Genomic DNA, 27,869 nt, shown 5'->3' on the forward strand with positions numbered 1-27,869 from the left:
TCCACCGTGTGTTTCGTCACCTGCAAGGGGACCCCAGCCCGTACCCAAATTAGCGCACCCCTAACATAAGCCTAGTATGTGGTGTTGTATAACTGTCCCCTCCATCTGCGCTCTAAGGCTAGTCCCTCCGCTTTCGTAAGATGCGTTTCCTGCAAAAGCGCAATCTGCACTCCTCTACGCACTAAGTAAGCGTGTATCTTATGGCGCCTGGACATGGAATGCAGCCCGCGCATGTTCCAGGTAATGCATTTCAAAGTGGATAGTTCAGCCATTGTCCCATTGCGTCCCGCCATGTCTCTCCCAGTCGTGCTCAAGTAAGATCAAACACAGTGATTGCCCTGCACCGATGGCGTACCCACCCCCCAACAACAACAATTTAACCCCAAACCGTGTCACCCCCCCATCCTCCCCAGAACAGGTCCCAAAGATTGCCATCTAGTTCCCATCCAAACTATAAGCCACTGATTCATGATGCAAGTAATAGAGGAGAAAATGTGTCAGAAGGATGGCAAACATTATAATAGACTGAACAAAGTGAATTTTCTTAATCAGCAGAACATGCTAAACTACAAAAGCCTATTTCTAATGCAATCTGTTGCACCAGCCTTAGCACCAAAGCACTTCATGCTCCTTCTACAAATATTAAACAGAAGAGAGGCGCCCTCCGCGGCACTTGATCAAAACAGGCTGTGCCCAGGTGCAAACCGCTTTATTACATTTTAGGCAAGGTACTCTGCAGTCCAAGGAGACTCGACTGTGGCATGTACTCAAGTTGACCATGTGTACTTAGACGGAAATAAAATCTCAAATGCATCTTTTGTGACATCTTTGTGCACATACTTCAAGACAGACATAACCTAAGGCAAGCCAGTTTTGAAGATTTTGCTAGACAACTCTTCATACACAAGCATTACACTTGCATACACTTTAGAAATGCCATACCGCCGAACCACACTTCTTCAACTTTAAAGCCCAGTCAAGGTAGAGATATTTTGCCAGATCACAGTTATTACATGGTGGATGAAATACTTTCCACAGGTGGCTAGAGTAGACAAAGAAGCCCATGCTATGCACTCACAGTCCCAAAAATAGCAGGCATTTTTTTTATTCTTCAGACAGGGGGTAAAAACCACAGCAATGTGCAAAAAATTGATTGCCAAATGACTGTTGAATTTCTTGCTTTATCCCTGGTACCGAGTTAGCTAGCCCCGTTAGTTAGCCCCCATCAAAATGTTCTTGCTGCACTGACCTGGTGACTTAGGACAAGTCACTGTGTAAAATGTGCTGCATGGGAGTTGGCCTGAGTTATTGTTACTAGTACCATTATTTCCCAAAGGACACTGTTTTCCACTATTCTCCCACTTGCACCCAAGAGATCTGGGAATGGAATTACAAGTATTTGCAACTGATGAAGGCATTTGAACACCCAAAGATGAATCATTAATTTTGGAAGTGTATTTAAAATTCCACAATGGCATGTAATATTTATCCGTCCCATGTAAAATTCATGCCTGTAAGTTGATTTAGTCTATTGGTGATCGGCATAACATTCAATGGCATTATTAGATGCAAGAAATTCCTTCATTCTCGAGCTTACATCCCCATACAATCGACACACACGCGCTTTGAAACCCCTGAACCTCAAAGGGAGTAAAAACTATTGGTTGTCTCCAAACTACAACCAAAAACACTTCTGCAGAGTTGCTGGTCACCAATGGCCAGAAACAAGACGCCCCCATTAAGAACTAGGCAAAACAGAACAACAGACCCTGATGTAATCGGGAAATCACACAAAGGTTAGAAGCAGCCACAGTCACATTAAGCATAGCTAACCACTTCAGGCACTAACATTAATATTCAATAATCACGTAATTGCAATTGTCTTGGCAACAGCCCAATCAATTACGGACTACAGCAACCTGCTACTTGTTGGAAATTCTACGAAACTGATCACCTAACAAAAAATCCTGATACATCACGGAAACCATGTGACCCCAGAGCTGAGATGTATTCGCTATGTATGGCTTTGCCAATTTCCTTTAAACACCTGCTAATGTAACATCTCAAAAATTCTTAAAAGTCTGCCAATTAGGAAGGCTGGAGAGAAAATGTAAAAATTGGGAGATGTCAGAAAAGGAAAACATGAGAGCATTGAGAGATGTACTTAAGCTGAAGAGATGGATCAGCGGGTTACTGCTTGCCAGAGACATATTCTTCGAGCTGCAGGACTTGAATATGAATCCAATCCCGGTAAAAGTAAATTTACAGTACAGCATTAAACTTGGTAATATTAAAAGTGTTTTTTGGCAGTGCTTAGGAAAAGCAGATATAAGAAATGCTGAGCAAGCACCATCTGCACCATGGCAGGACCTCCTCCCCATCTGATGGTAAATAACGTGGGGAGAAGTGTACAGCAGGAAATCTGTGGAAGTGTGGTTGGTTTAGCCATCGTCTGCCTTATACCTAGAGTTTTGTGTAAACTCAAATTAACACGGGCAACACATGGTCAGGCTCATCTTTAGTAAACTGTGCACATACATATAATGCTGTAACATGACTCTTGTAGAGCAGCGCCAGAGCGCTTAACACAGTGAAGCTTTCGCACCTTAGAAAGTGAGAGTGCGGCACGCATATGGAACAACACCACACGTGCCCAGTCCGCAAAGGCTTGAAGTGCATACTGGAGCAATAAGGCCTGGTCTGTAGCGCTCTGCATGCAAAAAATACACCGCTACCTCGCACATGGCTGTTTGTTGTGCAGGGGCTCAGGATCTTCCATCAGCAGAGCGTGGGGGTAGCCTGCAAAGCTGTGCGAGGTACCCTTTAACCTTGATAGAGCTGTTTTTTGCTTCCAAAGCTGGATACATCCTTGAGGGCAAGGTTAAGCTTAGCGCACAGCCTCTTTCAGAAAACACAGAGATTTGTGTGTGACATTTTGTGAAACTGAGCATTCATGTAAACAAACATAGGCTAATCCAATGGTAGATATGGAAGCTCATTTGTTATCAAGTCACGGCCGGCAAAATGGGCAGGTGGGTTCGCGTGCGCCCGTGAGGGGGGAGGAGGTGGTGGGATGGAAATCTTAAGTATGAAATAATAAACGTACCTGCTTCCTCCGAGACCGCAACACGCGCCGGCGCTTCCGCTCCTGCTTGCTCTGGAGTCCGGGCGCTGACGCCCATTTAGGCAGCCTCCCTTCTCCTGTGTCCTGCTCCCTTACGCCAATCACAATGCTGCTATGGCAGAGTTGTGATTTGTGAGGCGCAGGTGACAGCGCTCCAGCTGCACCATTTTCTCCCACACTGAGAAATAGAGAGAGTCGTAGGTCGTGCTTGTGAGTAGGGGGGAGTGGCTTACCCACTGTTGTGGGTACTGACTGTCTGGTCAGCTCCAGGGGCCGACCAAACAGTCAGTACCCACAACAGTGGGTTAGCCACTCCCCCCTGCCCTCAAGCAAGACCGCCCACCTTCCCGCCCCCAACCAGGCACTGCTGCATTCTCGCAGTGCGAGAAGCAGAAACATAAACTGTCGTTTTTACCGTTTATGTTTCTGCCTTCTCGCTCCAATGGGGGAGCCACCACTGTCTTATTTGCTTTACAGAAGTTCAACTGTGGCTGTGGTGCTTAGCATCATTCCTGGTTTACTCACTTCCTACTCAGCGCAGGTTGAGAGGCCTGTGCCAGAGTTTGTAATCTCCCCAGTTCTTTTCATCAACACAGGTGCTGTTGAGGCCCCCCAGAGTCTGGGTGCTACCATTCCTCTTTCCCTGTCATACTGCACTAGTCATGTTTGTAGAGTGATGAATAATGGGGGCAGGGCCTCCGACCAGCCCTCATGAATCCTGCTGTGTCACACTTACTAGAGGTAACAGGAGGGCTTCTAAGCCCCCAAGGACCCGCAGCTTCCAAGAAGACTTCAGCCTCCACCAGTAGTGCACCAAGAGGAGCGTTTGCAGAGTGGTGGAGAAAGTGAGCTTGGCCTCCAAATACGTTTCAGCAGTCCTACTGTGTGGGATTTACTGGAGGTAACAGGAGGGCTTGTTGTTTCCCACTGGCCCCCAGCAGCCGAGGAGACTTCATTCCCTAACCAGTAGTGTGCCAGGAGGTGCATTTGCAGACTGGTTGAGAAAGGGGGCGTGGCCTCAGACGACTTCCTCAGCAATCCCGCCGTTTGGGATTTACTGAAGGTAACAGGAGGTCTTGTTGGCTCCCAAAGACCCAGAGCATTCAAGGGGACTTCTTCCTCCAATTAGTAGCGTGCCAGACAGCATGTTTGCAGAGTGGTGAAAAAAGGAGACATAAGATCCAAGTCCTCTCAGCAATCTTGCTGTATGGGACTTACTGGAGGTAACAGAAGGGGCCCCTGCCACCCCCCCAAGGACCCTCAGTATCCAAGGGGACTTCATCCCCCAACCAGCACTGTGCCAGGAGGCGTGTTTGCAGAGTAGTAAAGAAAGGGGGCAGGGTCTCTGGCAACTTGCTGGTCCCACATGTTTTTTTGTTGTTCATTTTTTTCGGGGAACACGTCTGTGTGGTCCCTCTTCCTTGAGCCAATTTTGGCCCCGGGGACCCCGTCCCTGGTGCCAGTCATATTTTGAATAAGGGAAGGGGGCAACATGGTCTCCCTCCCCAGGCCGATTTTAGCCCCACGGTCCCCATCCCCCAGGGCCCAGCTTTATCATTTTTTCTTAAATAATGGGAGGGGCAGTGCTGTATGGAGCAAAGTATGCTATGGCTTGGCGGGAGCGGTAATGCTCCTGCTGTGCCACAGCAAACAGTAATGTAATGTGATTGTAGGATTTAGCCCTGGGGGTGGCGGTCCCCAGGACCATTATTTGCTCCAGGAGGGGGGCCAAGTATCCCCCGCCTTTGTTTCATTTAGCCCCAAGGAGGTGGTGGTCCCCGGGGGTCCACAACGAACCCCCTTAATAATATCTATTGTGCCCTGGGAATATGGGGTCCCAAGGGCCGTGGGGGGCTGCGGGGGCACCTGCATTACTATGTTAATTGTCCCAGGGAGGTGGCGGTCCCCGAGGCTGGAGGAGGACTGCACGACCCCATATTAATGAAAGTTAAAGGCCCGGGTGGGTGGTGGTACCCTTGCCTGTGGGGGCTCCATGTCCCCCAACATTTATTATGGATAAAGGGAGGGGGTGGTCCAAGGGGCTGCCAGGGGGTCTGTGTGGCCCCTTGCTTCCATTATATATAAAACCCCAGGTAGGAGGTGGCCCCGCTATTTTCATTATAGATAAATCCCCAGGGTGGTGGAGGTGCATGGGGCTGTAAGAGAGGCCATACAGGCCTCACCACAGTAATTTAACAAATGTAATGTAATGTAAATGGGTTTTTGTAAAGCGCGGCTATCACTCCAAAGAGCACCTTGGCGTTGAAAAACCATAAAAGATGAAAGGTCTGGTCAGGCTGCTTTCATTAGTAAGACCAGGATACTCATATTAAAGCTTTACAGCACGTATCAGGAAGGCTATATATCCAAGTCTTCAGTGCTTTCCTGAACTCTGGCTCCAAGACCATAGCACGGAGATGTGGGGGGAGCTTATTCCATGCCTCGGATCCTAGAACTGACAGGGATTTCGCTCCCTTCGTTATGAGTCTAAAGTTAGGGATGGCCAACAAATTCGCATTAGAGGATCTAAGGTTGCGTGATGGATGGTAACGCAAAAACCTCTTTTGTAGATACTTTGGTCTTCGTAAGTGAAAAGCCCTAAAGGTGATCACTAGGACTTTAAACAGTACCCTTTTATGAATTGGTAGCCAGTGAAGAGTGTCTAATGCAGCTGAAGCCGAAGATTTCTTAGACCACTTCAGCACAAGCCTGGCCGCTGCATGCTGTACCATCTGCAACTTGTGTATGACTACTCTGCTCATTCCAGCATACAAACTGTTGCAGTAGTCGAGTCTCGATGCTATAAGGGCGACCGCTACCATTTTTCTGGCTGATAGTGGGAGCAAATCAAACAATTTCCTTAAGCCCTTTATAACAATAAAACAGGTACCTGCTATTGCCAAAGCCTGTTGTTTAAAAGACAGGGAGGCGTCAAACTTAATGCCTAGATTTCGTGCTGCATTAATCGTGTTTGGAAGCACCTCCGCATCTTCAGGCCACCATTGTTTGGGAACAAAGAAATTTTGTGGGCCCAACGGCAAAATTTCCCTTTTTCCCGTATTACATTTCAAATGGTTCCTACTCATCCACTCAAAGGTTGCTGATAGGCAGCTCTTAAAGTTTTCTTCCCAGTCCTTAGTGTCTTTGTTTAGGACTAGAATAAGCTGCGTATTGTCCGCATAAGAGATTGAGTCAATCCTAAAGGGCGATATCAGCCTAATCAGGGGGGCTGTGTAAACATTAAAGAGCGTCGAACTCAAGATAGATGCCTGAGGGACTCCAGACATAAGGGCTTTTTCTTCTGAACAAACGTCTTCAAGAGTGACCACTTGACGTCTGTCACTCAGAAAGTTTTTGATCCACTCCAATACATCTCCTGCTATGCCAGATGTTACTAAACGGTCTATGAGGATGGCATATGAGACCGTACCGAAGGCTGCCGACAGGTCTAATAATATCAAAACAGCCTTCCTTCCCTGATCCATAGCAGCGCGTATGGTATCTGTGGTAAACAAGAGAGCCGATTCAGTGGAGTGCTGAGCTCTAAAACCCGATTGATTCGGGTGCCAGGCATTGTTTTCCTCCAGGAAATTTGTGAGTTGTCTATTCACAAATGTTTCCATTAACTTGCATAGCACAGGGAGAAGCGAGATAGGCCGGAGATTAGTTAAAGTAGTAGGATTTGCCTATTGTTTTTTCTGTAAAGGTTTAACTGCTGCAAGTATCCACTCCGTTGGAATCATTGCAGTACCCAATGAAGCGTTTACAATATTATTAATAATGGGGTTGACTGTGTCTACAAGGGCCTGTAGAAGAATAGGAGGACAAGGATCAAACGGAGATCCCGACTTAATCGACAATATGGCCTGACGGGTTTCCTCCAGGCCAATAGACCGAAAAGTCTTCATACAGACCATGTCTGTACCTGTCAGGCTCCCTTCATCTGGTATCTGGGCATTAGGCAGGGAGAAGTCTTTGGTGAGTACCTGCACTTTTTGTTGAAAGAAATCCGCTATGGTGTTGCAAAGCACCTGAGAAGAGGGAATTTGCTGCGACAATATTTTGAATTATTAAAAATATTCACGATCTTAAAAATCGTTTTTTGTTTATTATTAGCCGCTTCTATGAGCTGTATAAAAATGTGTTTTGTGGCGCCTTAATCAGTGCATGATAGTGTCTTCTTGCCGATTTATAGATGCTGAGCTCCTCATTTTTGAGTTTTTGCGCCATCTTCGTTCTAAAGCCCGCACCTCTCCTTGCTTTTCTTTTAGCAGGTGTGTAAACCAGGGGGCAGATGGTCTATTAAAATTAAGCCTATTCCTAACACTAACATGACCAGACTTCTCTTTTATTGTAAGCATCCATTCCCCAAAACTTTTATTATCTGTTAACGGATTTCCTGTCATTATAGGTCTACATTCACTAGCTATTGTGACGAGATCAGGGCGATTGTTTTCCAACCCGATTTACCTGACTGAGAGGTTTTCCCTAAACTTTTGCCTATGGGACCCCCAACAACCGAGAAGTTAAAGGGAATCAGTGAGTGGTCCTACCATGTCTGAACAATAGGAGGGTTTACTTTAAGCGTATCTGGGTTTGAACAAATACAGTCCAAAATATGGCCTGCCGTATGTGTTGTATCCAATGTAAGTAATGGCAGGCCGAGTACACTCATTGTATCTTTAAAAGAGATTGCACCCGGATCTGTGGGGGAGTCCAGATGAAGATTAATATCGCTGAGTAGTGTAAAATTAGAAAATCTAAGGGCCAAGTTACTAAATACTTCTCAAATGCTTTCCAAGAAACAGCCGCGGGAAGTTGGTGGTACCTGGGGATGTGGAGGTTGTGCAGGCCCCCCTCATCAGTTTACTTGTTTGCCCCGGGGAGGTAGTAGTCCCCGTGGTGCAGGGGTGACACATTTTTAAAAACATGCCCCCCGAATTTTGCCAGCCCATGTTTTTCTTCATAAATGTCACTCAGGAGCCAATGTGTCTTTTTGATTTTTAAAATTGCTTCAAAGTCCCTGTGGGACCCCCAACCATATCTGGGGGTTCAAGGTATTCCTACCCTGCCCTCTTTTCTTAATTTTGAACTTTTTTTGTGGGACTCAGCTTCAAGCTGAGTCCCAAGATGGCTGCCAATACTTCCAACGTCCAGATATCTATATTTGTTCAACTTAAATATCTCTGAAACTACTGATATGTTATGATATGTTATGTTATAACCATTTATAAAGCTCACGGCTACTCCAAGGAGAGTCTCAGCGCTGGCATAGGGAGGACAGACGCAGGCGGGTTACTAATTGTTAAAGTGGTGAGTTTTGAATTTCTTCTTGAACAATTCTAGACTGTCTATGAGTCTCAAGTAGGGAGGGAAGGGGACCAAGATATACAAAGGATCTCCCACCCATACGGAGATTGTGAATTCAAGGGACCCTTGCCATGTTAGCCGAGGAAGAGCGAAGAGTACGGGTGGGGATATAAGAACTTATTCTCTCTTTAAAATATGATTGCCCGTCCCATTCAAGGACTTGTGCATAAGGACCATGGCTTTAAATGTCACCCTTTGTTTCATCGGGAGCCAATAGAGGCCCTTTAAGTGGGGGATCATGTGGGATCTAGGAGGAAGAGTAAGCAGACGTCTTGCTGCAGCATTCTGTACACTTGAAGTCTGTTGAAAAGATAGTGGGGGAGACTCAGGTACAGAGAAAACCCCTAGTCTAGTCTAGATGTAATAAGGGCCTGCACCACCTTTCTACCCACAGACTCAGAGACGCGCGGTAAAAGATTTTCAGCATGCGGAGCACACTGAAGCATGACCCCGTCAAGGCTTGGATCTGTGGGAGGAAGGAGAGTGAGCTGTCAATTCTAATTCCTAGGTTCTTGACGCAGCTTTTCAGGGTGCCCGAATGTTGCCAATTGCTTGGCCAACAGTCTATGTGTGTGTGTGAGTATACATATATATATATATATTACCACCAATTAGTCCTTGGTAGTGGCTCTATTTCACAGTGTGTGCCGGTGTAGAGAGTGGACTGGCCCTCGTGTATGAATTAAAACAAACAGCCTCAATAAGGAATCACCGTACACCAGGAGAATTTGAATTCAGAGTTATGACACTGTATTCGCAAACGTACAAATTCCACCATCTACCACCACCAACGTGTTTCAACCCCATCGTGAAGAAGACCCGTGGGGGTTGAAACGCGTTGGTGGTGGTAGATAGTTGAATTTGCACGTTTGAAAATAAAGTGTCAAAAGCCTGAATTCAAATTCTCCTTGTGTGCGATGATTCCCTATGGAGGCTGTTGGTTATAAAATATGCATATATACATATCTCTATTTATATATTTATATATATTGATGGCCCAGTTGACGTGGCAAATGCCGAAACATCTCAGATATTCTTTTTCTAATTTCACATTGTCAGTGAAATGAAACAATAAACCTGAACTCTGAGTGGTTGTGGTGCCGTCTTCTTTCCTGTCCTCAGAGGAGGTTTATGACATGTTATATTTAGGAATTAGCATTTAAAAAACCTCAGAAATTCACTGATGTCATCAGTGATGTCACTGACCATGTCATGAATGATGTAATATGTGACATCATCAGCAGTGGATTGCGGGCGTGCGAGTTATACTTAGTACAACTAACTATAATGGAGGAATTTCAATGGTTTTGTACGAGTAAAATGTCCAGCTAACTATAACACCCCTAAAACTTATGTTTTTTTTCAGTGAATTTCTAAGGTTTTTTAATTGCTAATTCCTAACTGTAACAAGTCTAAAACCTATGTTTTTTTCTGTGAATTTCAAAGGCTTTTTAAATGACAATTTTTAAATGTATTAATTGTTATATTTATTTGTTTGATACTGATTTACTACATTTTTTAACTATTTATTTTTAGATATTTTATTTTTTAAAATTACATTATAATTACATTACAAAATATACTTTCTCAGAATTATTAACTTTAGTTTAAATACTTTGCAAATAGGCAATAGACTTTTAAGTACAGTAGTTACAGTTGTTGCAATGGGCAACACAATTTCAAACACAATGCAACATTGAGCTCAATAGGAATTTTTAGTTAAATGCAATTAGTTATTTTATGGATTACTTTCTAACCACAGTACTGGATCCTAGAGTCTGTCCTGGGACATCTCCTGTAAACAGTTGAGTAAAAGCGTTTTGGTTACAGTAGTGATTTTTAATGAATATTATTGTATTTTAAAAGTTGACACTTAGAAACTTTTTCACATAGAATTACCAATGTTATCCTATGTGAGGAAATTCACTTAGCAGGTAAGTAGTGTTATCATTACTTTTTCTTACTCAGTGGAAGATACTGGATCCAGCACTGGAGCATCTCCTGTAAACAGTTGAAAGAATGCGTTTAAGTCATACAGGCGATTTTTAAGGAATATTTGTAGTTTGTGAAAATAGAAACTTTTCTAGTGTAAACCAGAAAATTGATTCCTATGCAAGGAAATACAAGTTACTGGTAAGTACAGTTAGAATAACTTTACAGGGTCAGTGGTGGGCTAAAAGATGCAGCACTGTGATCTCTCCTGATAATAGGTGAGTAAATTTGAATTCCAAGTGCGGCTGATTTTAGAGGAATATTTTAAAGTTCTGAAACTCCACACTTAGAAGAATTTCCAAGTGAAACCGGTCAATGTTAGCCTATGGAAGGAAATTCAAGTTACTGTAAGTATGGTTAGAATTACTTTTCAGGATCAGTAGTGGGCTGAAAGATGCGGCACTGAGGTCTCTCCTGATAACAGGTAAGTAAATTGGTATTCGTAGTTCGGCTGATTTTAGAGAAATTTTTTAAAGTTCCAAAACTCCGCACTTAAAAGAATTTCCAAGTGAAACCAATCAATGTTAGCCTATGGAAGGAAATTCAAGTTACTGTAAGTATGGTTAGAATTACTTTGCAGGATCAGTAGTGGGCTGAAAGATGCAGCACTGAGGTCTCTCCTGATAACAGGTAAGTAAATTGGTATTCGTAGTTCGGCTGATTTTAGAGAAATTTTTTAAAGTTCCAAAACTCCACACTTAGAAGAATTTCCAAGTGAAACCAGTCAATGTTAGCCTAAGGAAGGAAATTCAAGTTACTGTAAGTATGGTTAGAATTACTTTTCAAGATCAGTAGTGAGATGAAAGATGAAGCACTGAGGTCTCTCCTGATAACAGGTGAGTAAATCGGAATTCGTACTTCGGCTGATTTTAGAGGAATTATTTAAAGTTCCAAAACTCCACACTAAGAAGAATTTCCAAGTGAAACCAGTCAATGTTAGCCTATGGAAGGAAATTCAAGTTACTGTAAGTATGGTTAGAATTACTTTGCAGGATCAGTAGTGGGCTGAAAGATGCAGCACTGAGGTCTCTCCTGATAACAGGTGAGTAAATCACAATTCGTAGTTCGGCTGATTTTAGAAGAATATTTGTATGTTTCAAAAATAGACACTTGGAAACTTTTCTGGTGAAAACCACACAATAGATTCCTATGGACGGAAATACAAGTTACTGGTAAGTACGCTTAGATTTACTTTTCAAGTTCCGTACTGGGCTCAAAGATGCAGCACTGATGTCTCTCGTGATAACAGGTGAGTAAATCGGAATTCGTAGTTTGGCTGATTTCCAAGTTTTTCCAAGGCTGATTTTAGAGGAATATTTTGCTCAATAATGACATGTGTGCAAACACGCCCTGTGGCGCGTTTTAGGTTGGGGAATTAATTCCTCTTCAATCCTGAGGTCTCCTGTGAGCCAACTAGCCCACCAGGTACCTCCAGTATGCGCCAGGGAGCTGGATTGCTGAGAGGTGTTCACAACACTCTGCAACGCAGCTCAGTGGCGCTTATTGGAGATACCTGTTGGACTAGTTGGCCCCTAGGGAACCTCTGGATTGAAGAGGAATTAATTCCCCAACTTAAAACGTGCCACAGGGCATGTTTGCACACATATCACCTCAAGCCCCACCCCTACCTTCACCACTGTGCAAACGCACCCCGTAGTTCGTTCTAAGGCGCCTATTAGGATGGCGGACGGACCTGCGTCCGTCCGCCACCCCCGAGGTGGAGGGACCGTCCGCAGGGGCAGCGGCAGTCCCTCCGGTGGAATTAGGATGTGACCGCCACCCTGGCGGTCACATCCTGTATATTTAACATTGCTTATCCAGAAGCAAATTCTTACTATACATATACACACTAAAGCCATATAGCTACCAGCAATCTATTACTGTTCTGCACATACATCTGTAGATAGAATTGCTATTCAGTATAGAGATGTGAGCTAACTCTTCATCAAGATTGTGCCCCCCAGGGAACATTGTCTCTAATTCAAGTATCCATTTAGACTCCTTTTGTCTGAGTGACATCTCCCGATTCTGACCACTAGTAACAGCAGGAGATGCAGAATTGTTGCAGGACTTATTCCAAATGCAGGCTGAGAGTGTACAAATACCTTCTAATCCGGATTTAGGGCATAGAGTCATCACTGCACCTACTAAATTCAAACCTAAATCGACATTTTGTCCATTGATGTTAAAAGACAATATTGACATGTTTCATAAAAAGGTTTCACAGGACCTCAGGTTATTGTATCAAAAAGAGGTCAACGTAAATAAGAGACACCATTATCGTGACTTTGCTTATTACCAGCTTGTTAAAAAAAATGAAAAATAATGTGAAATGTGGTAATCCTCTAGTCTGATGGTGCTTCGGCCCATGGAAATGTATATGGAGGAGGCCCTGGGCCAACTTAATGACAGGGAATGCTATAAAAGATCTACAATGACAGATGTCAAATTGGCCTGGAATTTGTTTTACACCAACCTGATGGCATGGAGAAGTACGGGCCTACTTACTATGGAGGAGTTCAAATTCTTGAAAAATTATCACCCTGTGATGCCCATAGTCTATTTCATTCCTAAAATCCTCAAAAACAGTGCTGAGCCACATGGTCATCCCATTATTTCTGCTTGCAACAGTATCATGGAGAACGGCAGCAAATATGTTGACTTTTTTCTTCAGGACCATGTAAAAAACCTCCCATTGTTTATTCTTGATACTGGTGATTTATTACAGAAACTACAGGGAGTGACTTGGCAAAATGGGTACCTGCTAATCTCTCTGGATGTATCCTCCTTATACACCAGTATTCATCTCAGGATGGACTGAGAGCTATTGAACACTATTTGAACATGAGACCTATCAGTTTCCATGAGCAAAACAGAATGTTACTGTCTCTGATCAAGTTGTGCCTGGAAAATAATGTATTTCTATTTTACAACTAAGTATTTCAGCAGGTCGGGGTGTGGCTATGGGGGCCTGTTTCTCCCCTAGCTACGCCTGCCTGCATATGGGGTACTGGGAGGAACAGGTCCTCATACCAACCTTTCCTCGAATCATGTTAGAAAATGTTGTGAAATGGTTTAGGTATATTGATGACCTTTTAATAATTTGCAACGGATCAAAAACCAAGTTACAAGAAAAAAATTTTTAATGAAAGAAAAGGGGTAGAAAAAAGCTCCCTACCCCCTAGGCCTGTTAAGGAGGTCCCAAAAAAACTTTCCTTTTAAATTTCCGGCGATAGTCGTGGTGGATCAGTGAATTCCAACAAAAACCTTTTTAAAAACAAAGCATGGGCTCCAGTGCTTTCTTTAATTTTGAACCCCTGGTGGGCCAGGGCCCAGGGTCAATTAAAAATTAAAAATAATGATGGGGCCCTGCATGGAGGGGACCGCCACCTCCCCGGGGCTGATAATGAATGGAAATGCAAGGTGGGCCCTGCAGTTTCCTTCAGCCCCGGGGTCCACCACCTCCCCTCCCTGGGGCTATATTACAAATTAATGGGTGGGGAGTTTAGACCCCATGAAGCCCCTGGGAACCACTACCTCCACAGGGCTAATTCACTGAAATACGGGGGCCAAATAACCGCCGCCACCCAGGGACTGCCACCTCCCTGGGGCTATATTTAAAAATAATGCATGGTGGGCTCTAGTCCGCCCATGCAGCACTGGGAACTGCCACCTCCCATGGTAACTATATACTGAATTATATACAGGGGCCATGCAGCCCCACAGCCCCAGGGTCACCATCTCCATGGGACTTAATTCTGTTGGATGGTGCCCTTGTGGAGCCGTAAATGGCTCTGGGGCTGCCACCCACCAGGGCCAGCTCCAGCAATGTCCTGGGGTGCACAGCCCAGGGTCATTGCAGTTTGCTATGGCTTGGGAGCCATAGGAAACACTGCTCCACTTCATGGAAGCGGAAGCATTAACAATGATCTTGCTTCCATGAAGTGGAGCAGAATTGCTTTTGGACAGATGGAGCTGCATTTTTGCAGCTACCTTTGTTTAAAAGCAATGCCAGCTCCTGCAGGAGGTGGAGAGCTGTCTCCCTTCCCAATATAAATATATTGGGTCTATATATGGTCTATAACCTATGGTTTTTTCAGTGAATTTTCAAGGTTTTGTAAATGCTAATTCCTAACTATATATGGTCTATAACCTATGTTTTTTTCAGTGAATATATATATATACATACATATATAAACATATATCATCTGTATATCTATATAAATACAAACATAAATGCATGCATACATATACTTATATGCATACAGATGCATGTTATTTACATGAAATTTGAAAAAACACTAATAAAAGCAAAGCTAAAAAGCCACCTCATTACAAACAGAATGGCTTTAACTTAAACGAGGGCGAGATCTATTGCATTTTCAATGCTTGTTTACTTTGGTTCCATCAAGAAGGCATTCAGATGTGTCACACATTTGCCATAAATTCTGAATGTTAGCACTCTAGTTGCACATTAGATCACTGTAGTAAAGCTACTGCTCACCAGGGACGTCTGCTGCTGGTATTCAAAGTGCATGTTTCAGTCTGCATGTCAGCATTTTTTTAATGAAATAGAAGAGGATTTGAGAAGTCACTCAAAATGATCCCTAATTTTTCTTTCTGAAGCACTAATCATACTTTCTATGGCAAAATTAACCCCCTCATGTTGTTCCGTTTTAAATTGAGTGTTTTCAGACTTACCACTTCATTCCAATCAAGATGGCTTCTGGTGTGCCATACTTTTGTCATAAGTAAGACTGTTAGCGCTCTAGTTGTTCTTTAGAACACTCTGGGACATTCTGTCATTGGGCTATACTTGGGGTACATCTGGGTGATATTTGGGCTACATTTAGGCTCTTTTGTCTCTGGTGGCCATCTTGGGAGACTGTATGTCAGAATTTTTTCATGAAATTGAAGAGGGTTTGAGAAGTCACTCAAAATGTGCCCTAATTTTTCTTTCTGAAGCACTAATCATAATTCATATGGCAAAATATACCCCCTCATTTTGTTCCTTTTTAAATTAAATGTTTTAAGAGTTACCACTTTATTCCAATCAAGATGGCTTCAGGTGTGCCATACCTTTGTAATAAGTAGGACTGTATGGCTGAGATACCCGCCACCCCCTCTCAACACAATCCCCAAGAATGGGAAGACGGAAACGGTTCTGAACTTTTGGAAGGCGGGAGGGAGTTACCCTCCCGGCCGTATTTATTAAAAATATGAAACAATATTAAAACATTAAAATAACAGTTTCATATCATGTACAATTTCATTTACACATTACGATGTTCTTGGCTGACCTTATTTATTTATTTATTTATTTGTGTATTTTGTAAAGCGCAACAGCTGCCCCAACGGGGCGTCCCGGCGCTGATAAATCATGGAACTTAGAGGCTAGGCACCAATGGGGCATTATATGGGGAAGAGATGTGTTTTCAGGGACTTTCGGAATGCTAATTCGGTTTGGCAGGCTCGTAATGCAACCGGGAGGTTATTCCAACACCGAGTGGCACAGACCTCGAATGTTTTCCCTCCGGCGCGAGTACGTTTAAATCTAGGGGTTTCCAGCAGAAGTAGGGAATTTGAGCGTAATGTCCTGGTGTTGGCATACGGTCTCAGAGTGCTTTTCAGATGGGCCGAGCCTTTGCCCTTGGAGGCCCGGAAAGCCAGGGTCATGGCCTTAAAAATACATCTCTTGGAAATGGGGAGCCAGTGGAGTTTACGGAGGTGTGGGGAGATGTGATGTCTGGCAGGAATTCTCTCCACCAGCCGAGCAGCAGCATTCTGGACAGTCTGTAACTTGTGGCATAGGCCTGCTGTGATGCCAAGATATAGTGCGTTGGCGTAGTCCAGGTGAGATATTATCAGGGCTTGTACCACAGTCTTACGGCAGTCCATCGGCAGGTAGTTGATGAGCCGTCTAATTGTCTTGATCTTAGCAAAACAGGATGCTGCTACTGTTTGAACCTGGGCGTTAAAACTGAGATGATTATCCCAGCGCACTCCCAGGTTTCTCACCGAGTCTTTAGGCGTGGGGGCATGGCTGAGATCATCCGGCCACCATAAATTAGAATCAAGAGGGGATGATGAGTTAAAAAACAGAATCTCTGTCTTTCCAGCGTTGAGTCGGAGGGAATTGGAGTCCATCCAGCTAGAGATGTCTCTTAGACAGTTTTTCAATGGGTCGAAGGCAGAGGCAGTGGGGGTATCAAAGGTGAAGAGTAACTGAATGTCGTCAGCGTAGGAGGTGGATTTAATCCCAGTTTGCGCAATCAGTTTAGCCAAGGGGGAGAAGTAAACATTGAACAAGAGCGGGCTCAGGGAGGAGCCCTGTGGAACTCCCCATTTAAGTGGTCTAGCGGTGGAGGTGTAGGGAGGGGTGTATACCTGCTGAGTACGGTCACCCAGGTAGGAAGAAAGCCATCTCAACACTGTACCGCCAATACCCAGGTCTCCCAGCCTTCTCAGCAGGATCTTATGAGAGACGGTGTCAAATGCTGCTGAGAGATCCAGCAGCACTAACACCGCCCTCGACCCTCGATCCAGCGTCCATCTCACCGAGTCAGCCATTTCAACAAGGGCCGACTCCGTGCTGTGGCCCGATCGAAAGCCGTGCTGAGAGTCATGCAGGAGCCCATGGGATTCAATATAGTTGGCAAGCTGGGCGTGCACCAGTTTTTCCAGGATCTTAGCTGGGGCAGGCAGGAGAGAGATGGGCCTGTAGTTACTAGGGTTATCTGGGTCAAGATCAGGTTTCTTAAGGATGGGGACTAGGGACGCATGCTTCCATTTTGCGGGAAAAATGCCCGTTCTCAGGGATTCGTTCCAGATATGGTTAAGGAATGGGTTGAGCAGGGGTGCCAGTTTTTTATATTGTTTGGCTGGCAAAGGGTCCTTGGGGGAGCCAGATTTACAGTTGAGTAATTCTACCAGTGTGTCAGCCTCAGAGATATCTGCAAACTCTAGCAATGAGGGTGACTGTAGCGGGTACGTAGTAGATTCCTCACCCGACCCTGCACTACTGGTGATGGGAAAGGAGGAGTAAATAGCCTGGATTTTTTCCTCAAAGAATTGTGAAAGTTTATCATATAGAGACTGGGAGGCTGGTTGAGTTCGAGTCAGAGCGCTGGGGTCTGTAAAGGATCTGACTATGTTGAAAATCTCCCTGGCGCCGTTACTGGCATGTTTAATTCTGGAAGCCAGGAAGTCCCTTTTATGATCCTCAATCATTCTGCGGTATTCTTTTAGAGCTGTTTTATAGGTGATTTTACTGTCGAGGGAATAGTTCTGCCTCCAGGAGCGTTCGAGGGCTTTGCATGATGCCTTTTTCTGGCGAAGCATGTCAGAGTACCAGGGTGCGGATGGTGTGGCCCTGTAAGTTTTGATGGGTTTGAGAGGGGCCATAGCCTCTAGGGCTTGGCCGATCCAGGCGTCGAAATGGTCAATACTACTATCCGGATCAGATGATGGGGAGGGTAGAAAATTATTCTGGTGTTCCTGGAGCGTTTCAAGGGTGATACGACTCCAGTTTCTGCCTGATACTTTGGGGGCGATGGTAGGTCTGATGGAGCGGGAGATGATGATCTCAAAAGAGATGAGAAAGTGATCTGACCAGGTGACCGGGATGGGAGAGGCTACCAGAATGCTAGATAGGTTGGAACAAATCAGGTCAAGGGTATGTCCCGCTTTGTGAGTGGGGGAATCTATTTTTTGCTCTAGATTGCAGGTCGCCAGTGTAGAAATAAAATTATTGCTATGTGAGCATGATTCATCGTTTACGTGAAGGTTAAAATCTCCTAAAGCAGTGAAGTTGGTGTAGCGAGTGCTAAGCTGGATGATGTAATCCGTCAAGGCCGGCAGGTAGGAGAGGTTGGAATGGGGAGGTCGGTAGATAAGTATTCCAGAGCAGGAGGTGGACGAGGAAAAATGGATAGTAAAAGGTAGACCCTCTATGCAGTCAATAGGGTCATATGTAGGGAAGGAAGCCGTCCATTTGGATTTGTGGATTAAGGCAACACCACCCCCCTGTTTACCGTTTGGTCTATTGGCGCAGGCGATGCTGTAGCCGTCCGGCAAGGCAAGAGTAATGGTGGGGTTAGTGGTCTCATTCAACCAGGTTTCCGTTAAGAAAAGCAGATCCCAGTTGTTGTCCTGGAGGGACTGCCAGATGTCAATAGCGTGTTTATTCAGAGACCTGCAGTTAATCAGTGCCGCTCTGAGGGAGAGAGAAGGGTCGGCTCCATGGGAGGAAGCAGAGCACCGAGCGAGGGCCGGGCCAAGAGTTGAGTCCAGAGAGGGTAGTGAGAACTGGCAGGTTTCACATACGTAAACGTGGCTCTGGGCGTCCGGGATAGACCAGCGGCAGGTGGGGCAAGGAGGGGGTCTTAGAGAAAGCAACATGGTCCGAGAATGGATAGTTGGGGGTAGTGCTGGTGAATCGGGCAGGGGAACCGGCCCCGGTCGCGTCATGATCGCGGACGAGCGCAGACGAGCTTGCCTTAGGCGCGCCTTCGGCGCGCAATCGGCGCGCCCGCTGCGCTCGTCCACTGCGCTTCCGGTAGATACACATGTATAAAGTGAGGGGGCGTGTCCTCGAAGTGGGCGTGTCCCTGTCGCAACGAGGACAATGGCGAGAGAAGTGGTTCGGCGAATTTCGCCCGTTTCTAGCGCTCGTTTTTGCTGCAGAAGGGTACCTGCACACTGTACTCGTGTGTCAGGAAGTGAAGGTGGGTGCAGGTTAAATTTAACAAAAGAGAGAGTTTTCCCTTACACACCCAGAAAGGACTGGGAAAAGTAGCAAAACAAGAAAAAATTGGTTCCTTTCTGTGGTTCTTGAATTTAAAGTACAATTTACTTTAAGGACTGAGACACCTACAACATTTCTGATCTCAATGATATGTACCCAGGAATTGTTCCACAATTATCTCTCAAAAAACATAATTTTCATTAAAATCAAATTTATTAAAAACTTCATCAGAATCAAATATGGTATATACTCAGTAATTCTACATTTAAAAGCAATCACAGTACATTAACATTCAGCACAAAATACAAATTCACAAAAATACACAAAAAGTTAAAAAAATAGCCAAGTTGTCGACGCGTTTCGGTGTTTGAAATTGATGGTACACCTTCCTCAGGACTACAAACAAATTTCTTCAATCTAAAAATATACGGAACAGTCAATTAGTGTACATTCATTGAGAGTTTTCATTTTCAGAAAGTTTTTTACAATACTATAGGTGTCAAAGCAATACAATAAGATTCTCTTACTCAATTCGCAGTATTCAATTTGCGGTCTCAGTCTAAATCCTGGGGATAGATCAATCTTATCCACTGTTATGATTCCGGTTTATTCCTTTAAAAACCTGTATGTACACAATGATAATTTGTGTACGGTTATTGCGTTTAATTTTTCATTCGCAAAACTACAACCTTTATTCATGCTCTACTAGGCACAATACAATGCTTACTTTAAATTTTACGGTAGCTGACTTAGGAATTTGGTTGCTACCACAAAGATGTTTTTCGTGTTCACTGTTGACACTTAGGGAGGTTCCTTAGGCTGACCTGTGTGTACATAATATTAGGTAAACCGTAAGTCTATTGCATTTTGGACACTAGATTTTAAGAATAAAAATGAGCTCATGAGAGGTATGCTTACTATGTAGCTGGTCATGGGAGCATTAGAATTTCTTCAATGTGTAACTCCAGTGAGCGTCTTTTCCACCTTTAGGTCTTGCTTTGGTCTAAAGGGAATGGAGTGCTTCTTTTTTAAAATTGGAAGACGATTCCTTTTGTCTAGATAGAGAGAATAGAATGCGCATATTATACTCCATCATGTTCCCTTATTTTGAGCTAATTTCTTTCAAGACAGTTAAAGTTATGGTCTATTAACTTTTTTAAGGGACAGCGGGCATATGGGGCTGCAAATTAAGTGGTGTTTGCAGGACCTCAAATTTGAGAGTACCCGTCCTGCTGGTGTACAAGCAAAACAATACAATCCTATTTAAAGTTAGTCACATTAAAAAGGGAGAGTCCCCAACTAAGCATAGTGGATTTTGTCTAAATATCTGCATGTCCGCTGGAGCTAGGGGGTAACCTGCGCCCATTTGTCTTCTTTCTCTTACCTCCGTTTTAAGAGCTCCACGCCGCCTGCCTGGTAACCCGGTCTCCAGCGTCAGTAAATGTGCTAGGAGAAACGGTTCCTTTTATACTATGGGGTGGTCTGTTTTAATTGGGAAATTGTTAACACCTGTGTAGACCGTCGGCGCTGTGTGGTCGCCATTTTTGTAGTTTTAAGTGCAACTACTAGCCTTATGCTACCTACAAGTAAAGAGGGGTGGAGCTCTTAAAACGAAGACCTAAAGGTGGAAAAGACGCTCACTGGAGTTACACATTGAAGAAATTCTAATGCTCCCATGACCAGCTACATAGTAAGCATACCTCTCATGAGCTCATTTTTATTCTTAAAATCTAGTGTCCAAAATGCAATAGACTTACGGTTTACCTAATATTATGTACACACAGGTCAGCCTAAGGAACCTCCCTAAGTGTCAACAGTGAACACGAAAAACATCTTTGTGGTAGCAACCAAATTCCTAAGTCAGCTACCGTAAAATTTAAAGTAAGCATTGTATTGTGCCTAGTAGAGCATGAATAAAGGTTGTAGTTTTGCGAATGAAAAATTAAACGCAATAACCGTACACAAATTATCATTGTGTACATACAGGTTTTTAAAGGAATAAACCGGAATCATAACAGTGGATAAGATTGATCTATCCCCAGGATTTAGACTGAGACCGCAAATTGAATACTGCGAATTGAGTAAGAGAATCTTATTGTATTGCTTTGACACCTATAGTATTGTAAAAAACTTTCTGAAAATGAAAACTCTCAATGAATGTACACTAATTGACTGTTCCGTATATTTTTAGATTGAAGAAATTTGTTTGTAGTCCTGAGGAAGGTGTACCATCAATTTCAAACACCGAAACGCGTCGACAACTTGGCTATTTTTTTAACTTTTTGTGTATTTTTGTGAATTTGTATTTTGTGCTGAATGTTAATGTACTGTGATTGCTTTTAAATGTAGAATTACTGAGTATATACCGTATTTGATTCTGATGAAGTTTTTAATAAATTTGATTTTAATGAAAATTATGTTTTTTGAGAGATAATTGTGGAACAATTCCTGGGTACATATCATTGAGATCAGAAATGTTGTAGGTGTCTCAGTCCTTAAAGTAAATTGTACTTTAAATTCAAGAACCACAGAAAGGAACCAATTTTTTCTTGTTTTGGGTGCAGGTTAAAAACACAGAAATGCAGTTTTAAAATGAAGAGCTGCGCAAAATTCTGACTGCTCCCGGCTGTGCCTCAGGAGGTTCCGTAATTAATCTGCTGCGCTAGTGATCAGCGCGCTATTTGTAGGTCTTGCAGGGGGCGTGGCCTCGAAGTGGGCGTGTCCCTGTCGCAACGAGGACAATGGCAGGAGAAGTGGATCGGCGAATTTCGCCCGTTTCTAGCGCTCGTTTTTGCTGCAGAAGGGTACCTGCACACTGTACTCGTGTGTCAGGAAGTGAAGGTGGGTGCAGGTTAAAAACACAGAAATGCAGTTTTAAAATGAAGAGCTGCGCAAAATTCTGACTGCTCCCGGCTGTGCCTCAGGAGGTTCCGTAATTAATCTGCCGCGCTAGTGATCAGCGCGCTATTTGTAGGTCTTGCAGGGGGCGTGGCCTCGAAGTGGGCGTGTCCCTGTCGCAACGAGGACAATGGCGGGAGAAGTGGATCGGCGAATTTCGCCCGTTTCTAGCGCTCGTTTTTGCTGCAGAAGGGTACCTGCACACTGTACTCGTGTGTCAGGAAGTGAAGGTGGGTGCAGGTTAAAAACACAGAAATGCAGTTTTAAAATGAAGAGCTGCGCAAAATTCTGACTGCTCCCGGCTGTGCCTCAGGAGGTTCCGTAATTAATCTTAACACATCTCTAATACAAAGGTCTAATACAAAAGTTCTCCTAGCCGATACTAAACACCCTGTAAATGCATTTCTCAAAATTGAAATTGTACATCCTAACATTACGGGCCAATGGCAAGGTCGTAACCGGTGTCAGATCCCTAATACCAGAACTCCCCCCTCACTTGTGAGGGGCGGGCGCACAGAGGACTGTACCTCTGTGCCCACTTCCAATTTCCCTTGTCTTAGCGGGGGCCCCTGTTAACTCGACGCCATCTTGGTGGTCGTCCGAGGACTCGTGTGAGGTGTCTAGAAGGTAGCGTAGACCCCCCCTCCCACCCCACACTGCTTACCACATCTGCCGTCGCAGATGTCCTGGCCCTGGGAAATTCCCAGGAGGGGCCCGTAGCCCCTCCTCCCCAGGGAGGGGCCTATGACTGCCTTCCCTTTCGGCGTCCCCATCCTTAGAGGGGACCGCCTCCCCGTTTGAGGGGCCAATGGCCGCCTCCCCCCGGGCGCTCCCATCCATAATGGGTGACGCCCCACCTCTAGGGATCTTCCAATTACTGCTCACCGATCATGACCTTACCGCCCGACCAAAATAAATACGACATTTTAAAACTAAAGAGGATGAAAAAGACAATTATACTGAGCCATTCAAAGTATAACTTCTACTAAGCATCACTGTTTAACTCTGGTGCAACTACTTTGCCGAAAAACATGCTGAATCAGCAACAACTTTATTACATACCAAATTACCAACTTTATTCACAACATCCTGTAAAAGAAACAATATCACGTCACTCGACTTTATTCAAACAAATCGCTGTCATCAGGGGCTGGTGGGTGGGTCAAAATTGGCTCTTCGTTCCGTCTCGAGCTCACGTGCAACGGGGAGGTGCAGCTTCAGAGCACAGGAACAAGAGGATGCTTCCTTGGCTTGTTGCTCCTTTTATCCTTCTTCTGGCGGGCGTGGACCCTCCTCCAATCCGCCTCCGGGGCGTGGCCAGCGGTTTAGGTCTCTAGGACAACCCCCTCTTGGGCGGGAAAAGGCGCGCCCCGGCTACGCCGCTTCGGGCATACCAGCCGAGACTCGCCTCCCGCCCAAAATGGCTTCCCGGGGGGATCGGGGCACTCCACCATACGTTCGGGGGGACCGAGTGGTCGCCCCTTTCCATTAGCGCTCTAGTTGTTCTTTAGAACACTCTGGGACATTCTGTCATTGGGCTATACTTGGGCTACATCTGGGTGATATTTGGGCTACATTTGGGCTCTTTTGTCTCTGGTGGCCATTTTGGGAGACTGCATGTCAGAATTTTTTAATGAAATAGAAGAGGATTTGAAAAGTCACTCAAAATGTGCCCTAATTTTTCTTTCTGCAGCACTAATAATACCTTCTATTGCATAATATACCCCCTCATTTTGTTCCTTTTTAAATTAAATGTTTTAAGAGTTACCACTTTATTCCCATCACGATGGCTCCAGGTGTGCTATACCTTTGTAATAAGTAGGACTGTTAGCGCTCTAGTTGTTCTTTAGAACACTCTGGGACATTCTGTCATTGGGCTATACTTGGGCTACATCTGGGTGATATTTGGGCTACATTTGGGCTCTTTTGTCTCTGGTGGCCATTTTGGGAGACTGCATGTCAGAATGTTTTAATGAAATAGAAAAGGATTTGAGAAGTCACTCAAAATGTGCCCTAATTTTTCATTCTGCAGCACTATTCATACTTTCTATGGCAAAATATACCCCCTCATGTTGTTTCTTTTTAAATTAAATGTTTTAAGAGTTACCACTTCATTCCAATCAAGATGGCTTCAGGTGTGCCATACCTTTGTAATAAGTAGGACTGTTAGCGCTCTAGTTGTTCTTTAGAACACTCTAGGAGGCTGCAGTAGAACACAAAGGAATCAACTGACAGTCTCTGTCCTTGTTGGATGTACATGTTTTACTGAGAATGTCAGACTTCATTTTCACATGACTGAGAAAGATAATGTGAATTTACAGAAAATATGCTTTCAGTTTAGCTTATAGATCCCCTTCCAAACCACTGTGGGAAAATCATGAGATATTAGTTTTCTTTCAAACAATATTCATGATATCACAGCAGAAGGTTTTTTCACATGGTAAAATCACCTTAGAACCCACCACAATTCCTAAAACGAGTATGGTACCATCAACAAATGATTTATAATGTAACTAAAGTCCTAAAACCCTCTATTAACTACAATGCTTTTTAATGAGGTGCTATCATGTATATTGGTCCCAAGATGGCTGCCAACACTTCTTGGATGAAGTGCTGACAGCCAATCAGATCAGATGTGTGGTTAGGCTCCGCCCAGATATATATCTTTTTTTGAACCTAAATTACTCAAAATCCACTGGAGCACATATATTGAGACCTAGCAAAGGCACATGGGGTAACACTCCCTACAATTTTGCCAAGTTTCGTGCAAATCCATTCAGCCGTTCGAGCTAAAAGTGAGGCCAACCGCCCTATGGAAATTAACATGGGAAAAACGCGTTTTGGGACCCCCCCTTTTTTCTCGGCCCCCCCCTGATGAAACCCCTCCAAATTGTCAGGGGCTGCTCAGAAACAAAATGTTCCATTTTCCTGAAAATGTCAGCCAATTCCGTCCACAAACGCCAAAGTTATTAGACATAGAATTTTCAAAAATCCCATAGAGAAAAAATCCTAACTATATATACCTACTGGCGACCGACAGTAGGTAATATATATATATATATATATGTATATATATATATATATATATATATATATATATATATATATATATATATATATATATATATATATATATATATATTCTTTCATGCCATACTTCACGATCAAAGAAGGCGCTGACTCCGTGAGTCTGAATCCAAACTTTTATTCTTGGTCAGTTTCTGCTTAGACGCGTTGCGGCGTTGCCGCCTTGTTCACTATATGTATATATATATATATATATATATGTCAGGAAATTCGCCTGGGGAGCTCCTGCAATCCCCCAATCATCGGAACCACACAGGAACAAATTAACACTGACCCAGTTGAAGGTGCAGGTTAGTAATTTTATTACAGTTTCAGCAGCCTGCCTGCATGACGCGTTTCAGCCTACAAAGAGACCTTGATCACATGTATATATATATATCATGTCATGTGATCAAGGTCCAGGTGGGACCGAAACGCGTCATGGCGGCTTTGGTGCGGGATATTTGAAAAATAAAATTGGCACAAAGAACTCTCTGGGTCCGCGTGTTCATCTGCTTGCCGAGAAGCTGTTCTGGTGAAGTACGATTATATATATATAATATCTGCTTGCAACAGCCTGTTGGAAAATATGAGCAGATACATTGATTTCTTCCTACAGGATTTTGTAAGAGGCCTACCATCTTTTATTCTGGACACTAGTGATTTGTTGAGAAAAATTCAGGATTTCAGATGGAGCCCCAATTATGTTCTGGTATCTATGGACGTTACATCGCTTTATACCAGCATATTCCATATTGACGGTTTGAGGGCTATACAACATTTTCTTGGGAAAAGAGACACTTATTTCCAGGACCATTCAAAAATGTTGTTAGATATGATCAGTATCTGTCTTGAGAACAATGTTTTTCTGTTTGCTAACCAGCTCTTCTTACAGACCAGGGGTGTGGCAATGGGGGCCTGCTTTTCTCCCAGTTACGCCTGTCTTCATATAGGGTACTGGGAGGAGCAGGTCCTGATGAAACAACATGCTGCCACTATGAATTCCAATGTAAAACTTTGGTTAAGATACATAGATGACCTGGTGTTTGTGTGGGATGGAACTGAGGAAAGGGCTATTGAATTTGTAAAGGAATTGAATAATAACAATCTGAACATTCAGTTCACTAACACCCTTAGCAAACAATCCATTGTATTCTTGGATGTGGAGATCTTTGTCCATGAAGGTAACCTTCAGACTAGGTTATATCGTAAGCCCACAGCAGGGAATACATTGCTACATGCGGATAGTCATCATCCAGCACATCTGATACGCAGTATCCCCTATGGGGAGATGCTTCGTATTCGGAGAATATGCAGCAATGAACATGAATGCCGGCTGGCACAATCCCTCTGTAGAGCACGATTCATTGAACGGGGCTATAAAACAGAGACTATAGATAATGCCGTCAAGAGAGCCAATAAGATTGATAGAGTTACACTCCTGGGTTCAGGTAGTGTTCAACTAAAGCCTTCTACTGAGAAGTCATGTGAAGAGACCAGACTAATTATGGCATACAATAACCAACATAAAAGTATCCATAAAATAGTCAAAGACAACTGGTTTTTAGTCTCAAGCGACCCTATAATTGGTTCTCTCTTGACTAAACATCCTAGCATTACCTACCGTAAAGCCCGGTCAATGAAAGACAGTCTTGTTTCTAGTAGCCCTGAGGTGATTCCTGGATCATGGCTCAGTGAGAGTAAAGGTTTTTTAAGGTGCTCTAGCTGTAAAGCTTGTAAACACGGTATCAGCAAAACGGAGGTGTCTACCCCTTTATCACCTTTTCCAATCAAAATCAAACAGAAATTAAACTGCAAATCTGAGTTTGTAGTTTATGTTCTGGAGTGCCCGTGCGGGTTGAGATATGTAGGTAGCACTCGTCCACAAGTGCACAAGCGAATATTACAGCATCTGCGAGCTATCACCCACGCAGATGTGACATATCTTGTAGCCAGGCATTTTGAAAGTAAACATGGAAAGGATTCATCTTTGTTAAGGTATTTTGCGATAGATTGTGTTCCTCCCCAAAGGAGGGGCGGTGATAGGGAGTCCCTTTTACGTAAATTGGAGACTCGCTATATAATAATACTCAACACCAAGGCACCGCAAGGTCTTAACATTGGGGAGGATTGCCACACCTATCTCTGAGTACATAAAATACCTCGTGTTTCTAGTTTTCTGCACCTTATCTGATTAAATGGTGTAATGAAGTTTGAACCTCTTTTATGAGCTGTGGAGTCTGTAGTTTAATTGTTTAACATGTTCCTGATACCCTCCATGACCATTGTAATTTTATTGTTTTGATTTATCATCACTTTCACATTCTTGGTAGCACTTTATTGCCATCACAATGTTTTTGCACTAACAGCGAATTTGCACAATTACAGTCTCTACCTCAGATTTTGGCATTTGCCCACTTGGGCAATACTGCACGTTGTTCTGATTCCATGTCAACGGAACAATACAATTTGGGCATATTTTGCACAATGTTTGGAGATTTTAATGGTTATATTTTAACTGTATATAATGTAATGTATGTGTCTTGTAAAGCGCACTGCTGCCCTGAGGCGTCGTGGCGCTGTAGACCGCTGGGGAACCCGTCCTGGCTATCCCTGTGAGATGGTCCCTACTGGGTATCTCCAAGGTGAAACCAGGCATCCCCGGCGAATGTG

The sequence above is a fragment of the Lissotriton vulgaris genome, chromosome 6 (assembly GCF_964263255.1).
Source record: "Lissotriton vulgaris chromosome 6, aLisVul1.2, whole genome shotgun sequence".
Classification (NCBI taxonomy): Eukaryota; Metazoa; Chordata; class Amphibia; order Caudata; family Salamandridae; genus Lissotriton; species Lissotriton vulgaris.